At 39.2% G+C, this 10,821-nt stretch overlaps 1 protein-coding gene across 9 annotated transcripts in view; it reads left to right on the top strand.

Moving 5' to 3' along the window:
• The window catches only part of FAM172A (family with sequence similarity 172 member A), a 415,825-nt gene continuing 406,689 nt past the window's right edge, over window positions 1,686-10,821 (top strand). For 3 of the 9 annotated variants that reach the window (XM_013994989.2, XM_021085393.1, XM_021085391.1), the window contains exon 1: window positions 1,691-1,850. The gene's annotated coding sequence lies outside the window, so the exon portion shown is untranslated. Of the gene's footprint in view, window positions 2,180-4,759; window positions 4,884-10,821 lie in introns of all 9 variants that reach the window. The other 6 variants (XM_021085388.1, XM_013994983.2, XM_013994986.2 and 3 more) reach the window with 6 other exon arrangements.

Here is a 10,821-nt window from a genome sequence, read left to right as displayed (position 1 = left end):
TGTCACTGCAGGAACCCTCAGCCAGTCTTGTCTTTAAATATTTCCAGGCAAGAGAGTTGGGAAATCCCCTTTAGGAACTCCATTTCTATAACTTACTGGCCAAGTACTCACTTCCCACCCCCAAAACATCTCTTACTGCCCTCTTCTTCGGTGGCAACATGGGGTCATATTACTCAAGATCTTAGGGACTTATGTAAGCAATTTTTTATTTAATTCCGTTTGAGTAGAGAAGCTCAAAGATTTTGAATAGGAAAGTAACAAATTCTGATTTGCATTTTAAAAGGACTTCTACAGTTTCCAATAGGAGAACTGCCTGCAGAGAGGTAAGAAGCATGGAGAGCAATTAAAAGACAATTAGAGCATCCCATGAGGACTAGAATAGTAGCTGCAGAGGTGGTGAGAACTGATTAGATTTAGGGTAATTTTTGAAAAAAGAGCCACCAATTTTGCCGATTGACTGGATGTGAAATGTGAGAGAAAGAAGAATCAAGGTACGACCTGAACAATTTTAAGAATCAATTTGCCATTTACTGAGATGCAAAGATATGCAACAGGAAAGGAAAACAGGTTTTGGAGATAGAAAATGCCGTTTGAGATGCATGTTAAATATCCTGGTAGATATGTTTAGTAAGAAGTGAGCTATGTCAGTATAGAAATCAAATAATCATTGCTGCAAACGGCTATTTGGGAGCCATCAGTATAGTAATGCCAATATAAAAGACAGTGAAGGGAATGAATGAAATCACCTGGAGGATGAAGGTTGCTAGAAAGGGTAAGAGATCTGGGTCACACTAACATCAAGAAATGAGGAAGAATCTAGCAAAGGAGAATCAAGAGTTCTGTGGAGTTCACAAAAGTCAAATGAAGAAGGTTTTTCAAGTTTCAAGAAGTAACATGTGATTAACTGTGTAAAATGCTGAATAGTTAAGCTAGATGAAGACTAAGAGTTGTCCCTCGGATTTATCAGGATTGTTTAAATTCCCAAATATCTACAAACTCTCTTTTCATCGTAACGAATAAACTAGCCAAGAGGTCTCACATTTAGGTATGCGTAACAAAGAGCTAGAGTTTATGCTTAACATCATGTACTCTGGACTTTGCCGGCCACTTAGGGAATTTTCATGGGTAATTTTTACTATCAGTGATTTCTGCCATAAAGGCTGAGTTTTGATCCAACCCCCTGTTAGCGATGTGACCATAACTTTCAACATCTGTTTTTAATCATCATGTTAGTATTCAGGAGGTAGGAAAAAAAGCAGGCTCAAGAAGCCTATGCCTCACTACCTACTTTATATAAGTTATAATTTAGAGGTAAATTTAATTTTCTAAATCTTAAGTCTCCCACCTCCTATGTCTTTTCTGGAGTTGAATGGATCAGGTGAAGGGGGAGAGACCATGAGAATGGGCAATTAGCTGCATGGGCTCCCGCAATTGTTTTTAAAATTCTGCTTGGAGAATGGGGCTTCACCGTAGCCCCATCCTTTAAAACTACCCAGGAAATGGTGTCCCTCGCCTTAAACGGCGAGGGAAAGGCGAGGAGAGCCCACATGATAAAAACTGGACAACGCTTACCTCCCACAAGTTCCTCTCTCCCAGCCTACCTACCGCCACAGGAACCAACCCACCGACCACGCCCCTCCCATTTCCGGCTTGTCGCGGCCGCCGCCGTCGCGTACGCAATGACGTTTTAGTCTCCTGCGGACCCCGGAAGTGCAACTCGAACTTGGTCGGGGCGCGGATCCCAAGAGGCAAAGTCATAACAACCGCACGAGGGAGTTCCACTGGCGAGCTGGAAGGCCACGCCTCCTCCCGCCTCCCCCCGCAGCCCTGCAGCTGGGGGCAGAGCTCAGGTAGGACCTGCGTTTGCCGGGTTTGTGAGCTCCGGGGGCAGGCCCGGGCCGAAATCAGAGGAAGAGGCTGGCCTTGTTTCATCTTGGGCGAAGGTCCCTGGCGATGGGGTCCCTGGCGCTGGGGCCGGAGACTGCCCGGAGCCACGCTGCGGTTCCTGCGGACAGCTCTGCCCTAAGTCCCGGACCCCGCTGATGGGGAGCTTCCACCTGACGTTTCCACTTCCTAGGCGGGAACACGTGTGTTCCCTAGATGAGTCTCCTTACAGTTGGACATACGGGGTTCTGGGAACCTAGAGATTGTAGCGTAAGGGACCTTCCTGCTTTCTCAGGTGGGGAGTATTGCAGTTCTCTGGTTAACGATATTTCTACAAATTATCATCACCTGCCAAAGCTTTGCCAGCAGTCGTTCGCTGCAGACGGAATATTAAAGTGTACTTATAGAATGCTATCAAAACTTGTAACATGCATGGGCGCTGGTGGAACATTTCACCGAGATGAATTCTTAATTGAATACTTTGGACTTTGAAGTAAAGTTAGGTGTATTTTGGAAACAGTCTTCTCTTTTCCTCATCCAAAGATTTAATATATTTTTCTGGTGCTCCAGAGTGTGTATCTGTTGTGCCAAATAATCGGTTACTTAATTTAGTGCTATATTTATTGGTAAGCACTATTGCTGCGTTTGTTTGTTTCTCCAAATCCTCTGAAAAATTGCAGAGGGAGAATCCTGTAGTTTTCAGGCTAGCAAGTGCCTTCTACTGTTTATCAAATGGGTGCAATGTGATGCAATCTATGGTATCCTTTTGTCTTAAAACAGTGTAACAAGTATATTCTTTGTGCTTACTTTTTTTATTCCTCATTGAGAGGGACCTATATATTTCATTTAATGTATTGAGAAGATAAGTCACAGAATATTTTTTGGACATACTGGTACCATGCTTCTATCTGGCTTCTTAACTAGGTGTTCCACTTAAGAGTAAAACCTAAGCAAGGGAAGCTCTGGCTGGCTTTGAGGCAGTGGCTGCTGCAATTCTGGTAAATGGTAGAATAGTACCAATTTCAAGAGGGCAGTATGACCTGTGACGTTGTGAATATCCATCTATTCATTCAATTATCATATATTTATCGGCCACCTTCAGTGTGCCAGGTCATGTTCTAGGTGCTGGGCTTACAGTAGTGAACAAACAGGCAGTCTTTGTGCTCCTGAACTTTACATTGTGGTGGATAGAGAAGCACAGTTAGCAAGTAAGTGTAGCAAGTAGTGATAAGAGGTATGAAGAAAAATAAAGCAGGTTGAAGGGTGACAGAATGATGAAGCATGCTGTTTTATGTCAGTCAAGATCAGCCTTGCTGATGATAAGAGGACTTTTGCCTAGAGATGTGAATGAAATCAGGGTGAGCTCTGTGGGTATGTGGGCATGTGTTTGAGGCTACGAGAAGGCCCTGAGGCTGAAATATGTTTGGTATATCTTGGAATGGCGTGGATGTAGGCATGGAGGCATCAGTGTTTAACAGTCTCAGGAATATTTATACAGTGATTTGTGTGAGCATGAGGGATCTTATTTATTGACAGCCTATTTTTTTTTAGCTTTCCCGGACAGACCTCTAAGAGGAGAATCTGTTGTTTTCTGATATATAGAAATGTTTCCAAGATTTTCATTAGCACTAACAAAATTAAGCACTATTTTCTCAGTTGTGCATAACTTGTGCTGTCTGTTTTAGGGTCAGATTGGGCTTGTACAGTGGCCATGGATAACTAAGTAGCAAATGAAGTAAGATATCTTTTGTCAGTTTTACTTTCCATTCTTTTTTAAAAATTTTATAACAATCATTTTAAACATTTCAGTGGCATTAAATATATTCACATTGTTATGTAGCCATCACTACCATCCATTTCTAGAGCTTTTCATCTTCCTCAACTGACGATACATACCCATTAAACATTAATTCCCAATCCCTCCCTCTACTCAGTCCTGGGCAACCACTAGCCTAGTCTGTCTCTATGAATTTGCTCTGGATACCTCATATAAGTGGAATCATATAACATTTGTCCTTTTGTGACTGGCTTATTTCGCTTAGCATGTTGTCAAGGTTTATGTGTATTGTAGCATATGTCAGAATGTTCTTCCTTTTTAAGACTGAATAATATTCATTGTATGTATAGACTACGTTTTGTTTATCCATTCATTGGTCCATAGATGCTTGGGTTGCTTCCACCTTTTGGCTGTTGTGAATAATGCTACTATGAAGATGAGTGTGTAAATATTTGCTTTAATTTCTTTTGTTTATATACCCAGAAGTGGTAGTGCTGGATCATGTGTTACTTCTGTGTTTACTTTTTAAGGAATTGCCACACTGTTGTCCGCATGGCTACACTATTTGCATGTTTTCCTGACAGTGCACAGAGGTTACATTTTCTGTACATCCTCACCAACACTTCTCCACATCCTTGCCAAATACATTTTCTCTCTTATTTTTTAAAAAGATAATAGCCATCCTAATGGGTGTGAAGTAGCATCTCAGTGATTTTGATTTCCCTAATGATTGATGATATTAAACGTCTTTTCATATGTGTTTTGGCCATATGTATATCTTCTTTGTAGTACTATTCATTTATTTCCTGATTTTAAAATAAATTTTTGCAGATTTTACTAGGTAAAATTTTTAAGAGTCAAAAAGGCAGCCACCTTATCTTCTGTTGCTTTTTTAACCCTAAAATACTGTAATTTAAAAACTTCAGTTGTTTATAGACCAAGTACCTGCAGTAACTCCAAACTTAGAAGTAAAAGAAACCATAAAGCATCTTTTGTAACAGTGAATCAATCTCTGAGTATAAGACTGTGATAAAAACAGTTCTGAAAAGCCAAAGATCATCCTGATCTGCTTTGATTCTGTTTCTTTTTATTTTGAAGGAAAGGAATGTATTGATTGGCTGACTGGCTGTGAAGTAGCTCTCTTATGTCTGGTAGCTGAGAAGAGCAGGAAACGGGAGATAAAAATGATGAAGAAATGGAGAAAAGAAGTGTTGGATAGCAGGTGACTGTGGCTATGTGGAGAATGGCAAAGGAGATCAGTAATGGACAGTAGGGACCAGAACTGACAGCAGAAAAGAGAGGCCTTGGCAAAAATGTGAAAGTAATACATCTCTACAAACTGGAATGGGATGGGGGATAGGGTGAAAGTGCAGATCACCTGCTGTTTCTCAGCATGTGATTTTGAAGTCAACCACCTGACCTTAAGTGATTTAGTAAGAGCAGCTGTATACCAAGTAATGTATGTCAGTTCATCAGGTTCAGCAGTTAGTATTTGGAGGGTGTGTATTGTATACAGTCCTACAGGAATAAATTAAGTTGCTGAGCCCACATATCACATCATTTCCACCTATAGAGTAGTGAGGTTTTTTGTTGTTGTTATATTGTATTTGTTTTTAGCTGTGCTCACACGCAGCTTGTGGAAGTTTCCAGGCCAGGGATTGAACCCTTGCCACAGTAGTGACCCAACCCAATGCAATGATAGCCCTGGAGCCTTAATCTGCTGCACCACAAGGGAACTCTGAGTAATGAGGTTTTAGTAATTTAATAAGTAATTGTGTAATTTAACAACATTCAGCATTGTTAAAAACATTAGATTATCTGTTTAAGAAAGGAAGGAATTTTTAAAATTCAGAATGGCTGATGACCCATTGGTGCAAAGTAAAATTTTTTTTTTTTTAGCTATTGAAAGTTTGAACACTATCATTTATTAAATACTCTCTGGGTACTGAGTTTAGCTAAATATTTCAGTTATAAAGCTTATTTAAGTTGGTTACTTTGCTTTAATTTAAAGTAATGAATGAAAAATTGTATCATATTTTTGCTTATCACTCTTTGACAAGTTAAAATTGATTAATTTGCTACAGATGAGATAGCAGATGACTGACTTGCTCAAGGTTTTACACTAAGGTAAAGACAAATTAGAGGTAACAGTGCTGTAGTGCTTGTTCTGATTTTGTATTATCTCCTTTTTTCTTTGAGAACAGTTCAGTTTTGCAGTGTACATACTTCAGTATAGATAACAGAGATAGTTTTTGCTGAAGAGAAAGATTTAACTGTGAAGACATCATTGAAGCAAAGCATTTATTGTATGTTTCCATTTCTTTATAGCAGATTGGATATTTATTTTAAGCCTAGTCTTGGTTGATAATGTACTTAAGGTTGATTTGCTCAGAGGTTAGGGAGGGGCTAATAAGACTGAGATTGTGGATTTGGGCCTTGTAAGGCCCTTTAATAGCTAATTACAGGAATAATAACAACTAATACCCAACGGTGTAATTGCTAATGGCTGTGAGATGTGGCTAGTATTTCTATACCTTGCTAATCACAGTGCTGTTATATGTGATCTGATATAAGAAAGCAGCAGGAAAGATTCTGTGTGTGGCTTAGCAGATACAGTACATCTATTTCAAAAACAAATCAGGGTTACTATCCAAGGTAATGAAGGAGTGTAATACTCTTTTCAACTACAAAACATAGCTTAGATTTGTGTGCCTTATGTAGAACATGGGACAGGATAGAATTGAGACCAAGATTATAACTACTCAACGTGAAACAGTTTAAGAAATTGAAAAGTGGAGTTCCCATAGTGGCTCAGTGGAAACGAATCTGACTAGCATCCATGAGGATGCAGGTTTGATCCCTGACCTTGCTCAGTGGGTTAAGGATCCAGCATTGTCATGAGCTGTGGTGTAGGTCACAGACACAGCTCTCATTTGACCCCTAGCCTGGGAACTTCCTTATGCTGTGAGTGCAGCTCTAAAAAACCAAAAAAAAAAAAAAAAAAAAAAAAAAAAAACAAAAAAAAAACAAAAAATTTGATTATTTGGCAAGAGAAATGCTCTCTTCATTTAAATTACCCCATTCTTGATTTCATCATTTTTGTCTATTCTGTGGAAGTGACTCTGGGACTAACTCAAGTAGTTTGGGAATTAATTAATCATCTTGGTCCATTTGTTTTAATACTTTTTAATGTATTGGAGTATTTATCTGAAATGGTCCTATCTAGGAATGGGTTGGTGGCAGAGAGGAGAGGAAGGATCAGATCAGGAAGGTTGAGAAAGAATTGACAGAAAAGACAGAGAATTTTTCAACTGGTATTAGCTTAAGCAGGGATAGGACTCTGGTCTCAAAAGATGGAGATAAGGGGAGGGGGACAAAGGAAGGAGGAAAGGCCCAAGATCTAAATTAATTGAAATATGAGGCAAGGAAAACAGGGCAGTAGTTAGGGTTTCAGCTATCTGAATCAGTAAATGGATTCCTAGTCATAAGGCAATCTGGACCTCATACTTACAGATCTTATGTGCTAGTAATGGTACCTTCTATAAAGACAACACTTTAGCAAAATGTTCGGTACTATGATAGAAGTATGTATAGGATGGTATGGGAGAGGCACATTGCCACCTGGGGTTATTGAAAGGCTTTCTGGATAAAATGATACCTAAGTTGAAAACTTAAGAATGAGTCATTTAAAAATAAAGTAGTAAGGTTTTCTAGACAGAAGAAGTAACTCTCAGCAGTCTGATATTTTAAAAACTAAAAGGAATATGCAGTTCCTAGAGCAGAAAGTTTGATTGCAATGAGAGGTTGTGAAAGAGATAGGAACCAAGTCATGTGGGGGAGGGGCATAGAATGTGAGGAGAATGCTTGCATAGTTTGATGAAGAGCCTGGACCTGCCTCTGTCGGTAATAGGAACTATTGAATGGTTTCTCTTGTTTCTCCTGTGATAAAGAATTTAACCTTGTCCTCAGCTTCTGAATGGTAATCTCTGTATCTTTGCTTCAGGGCTTTGGTTCATATTGTCTAATAGTGTGCTTTAGGGTAGGGGCTGCCCATCGCCAGAAAGACTGTGTGACTTAGGGTAGAGTCACTTGGTTTCAGTTGACCTGAAAGCTGAGATCAACCATGTGGAGTGTCAGTCAATCATGCCTATGTAACGGAGCCCCAGTAAAACTCTGAACACCATGTCTCCTGTGAGCTTTTCGGGTTGGCAATCCTCTGTGCATATCGAGACATATAGTTAGCAAGAGAACAAGATGTCCATGACCTCACTGAGAGAGGATATTGGTAGCTCCATGTTTGGTACTCTCCTGAACTTTGTCTTAAATTCTTTTTCTCTTTCCTGACATTAATATGTATTAATTTCCCCATGATAAACCATAATCATAAGTATGTTGGTTTTCAGTGAGTTCTTTGGGTTTTTCTAGAGAATTGTCAAACTTGAGAGGGCCTTGGGAATTCTCTGAACTTGTAATTGGTGTTAGAAGTGGAGATAATCTTTTGTGTGGATTGTGCCATCTACCTCCATAGTTGTCCAAAACCTTCCACATCTCCTTTCTCTGCTTCTTTTTTCTAATTAAGCACAGAAATAGCTTATTCTTTGAAATTAGGGCCAAATGAACTGATGATGTCAAATAATCCATCTTCTAAGATTGAAGCTATTTGGAAAAGTATCAAGAATGTTATAACATAGATGCCCCTAAATATGTTGCTATTCCCCCACATATTTTCTAATTGCTATGGACTCAGTTGCATTCTCTCAAAATTCATATGTTAAAGCCCTAACCCCCAGAAAGTAATTAAGGTTAAATGAGGTCATATGGATGGGATCCAACTTGAACAGGGTTCTGAGACACCAGAGATCTCCATTGATTGTCCTCTCTACCATGTGAGAACATGGAAACAAGGTGGCTGCCTAAAAACCATGGAGAGAGAGCTCAGCAAAACTCAACCCTGCCAGACCTTGTTCTGGAATTTCTAGCCTCCAAAACTGTGAGAAAATTAAGTTTGTTGTTTGAGCCACCTAGTATTTTGTTATGGCAGTTGGAACTGACTAATATACCAGTTCATGGCTAATATTTTCTTTTCCTTTGATTGATTAAGCAATTGGATTTCATGTGCTCTGGTGGAGGAATGTTAAGAATTTGATGAACTCAGTTTCCCTTAGACCCACTGTAAAGTTGAATCATCTGAAATTTTTCAAAATCTTGAAAGAAGTTGATCAGAAAGGCTTCAATGATGACCTTTAGATTATATACCATCTAAAGTGACTGAACAGAAAAACATGAACGTAAAAGGGGGGAAGAAGGAAAAATGGAATGAAAGATGATAGGTGGTAGGGTCTTTCCTGTAAGTTGGATTCTGGCCTGAAATTTATGTAGAAGGGTTCTAGGGTCCAATGAAGTTAGTTTTGCTGGTGACTCTTTTGGACCTCTTGCCTCCAGCATCAAAGCATTTTGAGCTATATCCTGTTCTTTTAGGATCACATAATGTGAGTGAAAATAATAGTGAAAATTTAATCTGAAATAGGAACACTGCAAGTACTTCTAAGAAACTACGTGATTCCATTTTATCATTGAAAAGAAACATTTATTTAAAACAAGTTTTACTTATTCTCAGTATTTTTCCTTGATAAGAAACATGTATAATTATATTTATCTGAACAAGCATGTGTTTGTCTTTTTAACTGTACCAATTAAAGGCGTAAGTCTTATTTCTCTCTCTTTCAGTGAAGAAAGACACACAGCCAGATCAATCCCTCATGCTGAAAATGAGTTACCTAGCTCATGTTCCTCTAATTTTTTAAATCCAAAGGTAGTAAAAGAAAGCATTCCTGTTTTTGTTAAGTCCAAAAGAAGCTCCTTCCCCACATGAAAAATAAGTTATTGCTGATTTGAAAAAAAATAGTGAGCAATTCAGTGATGTTGAGAATGACTGAATCTTAAGTGATCTCTACTAGATCATTGGGAATTTAAATATATGTTATCTGTTTCTGGGTAACAAATTATCTTAAAATTTAGCAGCTTAAAACGAAGAACGTCTCCTAACTCCCAGTCTCTTAGGTCAGAAATTTAGGAGCAGCTGGGTGGTTCTTTTTAAGGATCTCTGACAAGACTGGAGTTTAGGGCTGCAGTCATGTGTAGTTTGACTGGATCTAAAGGATCCCCTTCCAAGAACACTCATGTGCCTGTTGGCAGGAAGCTTCACTCACTCACCACATGGGCCTCCCTCTCTGTATCACTGCTTATGACATGGTTTTCTTAGAGCAAGTGATCTGAGAGATTGAGAGAGCACTTGAGATGAAAGCCAGTCTTTTATAACACAGTCTCAGAAGTGTGATACTATTGCTTTTCCTATTCACTCTCGAACAGACATATCAACTCTGGTACAGTGTGGGAGGGATCTTCACAAGGATATGAATGTTAGGAGATAAGAGGCTGGCTGCCAGTCTGCCCTCTAGCCTGTAATGGTTCATGTCCTTCCCGTATGTATACTCACTGCTTTCCAGAGCCCTCAGATGTCTCATTCTATTGCTATATCATCATAGTCCAGAATCTCATCATCTCAGTCAGGTCCAGGTATAGCAGGGGTTTCTTGGATGTGGTTCCTTAAGCATAGCTCTTTGAGTGACGTTCCTTTCCACTTGCCTCTGCTCATCCACCCCCCCCAACACTCAATATGCAGTGGTGTAAGAATGTCTGTAGACAGACATTCTTGTTCCAAAAGGGGGAGAATGGGAGATACAAAGATGTCACTGGTCCATAGCAGTTCTGAGATCCAGATGGGCAAATATTAAGTTTCTTTTTTAGGTCTTAAGCTTGGGAGTAATTATCATGGTTTTCAGCTTTACCTCTTTCTTTTTTCATAAAATGTGCCAGGTGTTTGTAAGTGAGTAGTTTTCTGAGTCTGCTTCCCTAAAGTTTTAAGGCTCAAAGCTCTCTCTTTATTTAACATACATTAAATCTTTTAAATATTACATTAAAAAAAGGTCTTATAAAAATCTTTTACAAATCTTGTGGGTATTCTGTGAATTCTATTGAGAAACATTTCTTTAGACAAAAGTTCCCGTCGTGGCTCAGTGGTTAATGAATCTGACTAGGAACCATGAGGTTGTGGGTTCGATCCCTGGCCTCGCTTAGTGGGTTAAGGATCCGGTGTTTCC

This window comes from Sus scrofa, chromosome 2 (assembly GCF_000003025.6).
Source record: "Sus scrofa isolate TJ Tabasco breed Duroc chromosome 2, Sscrofa11.1, whole genome shotgun sequence".
Taxonomy (NCBI): Eukaryota; Metazoa; Chordata; class Mammalia; order Artiodactyla; family Suidae; genus Sus; species Sus scrofa.
Note: the sequence above shows the minus strand (reverse complement) of the source record. Positions and strands in the feature narration are given on the sequence as shown.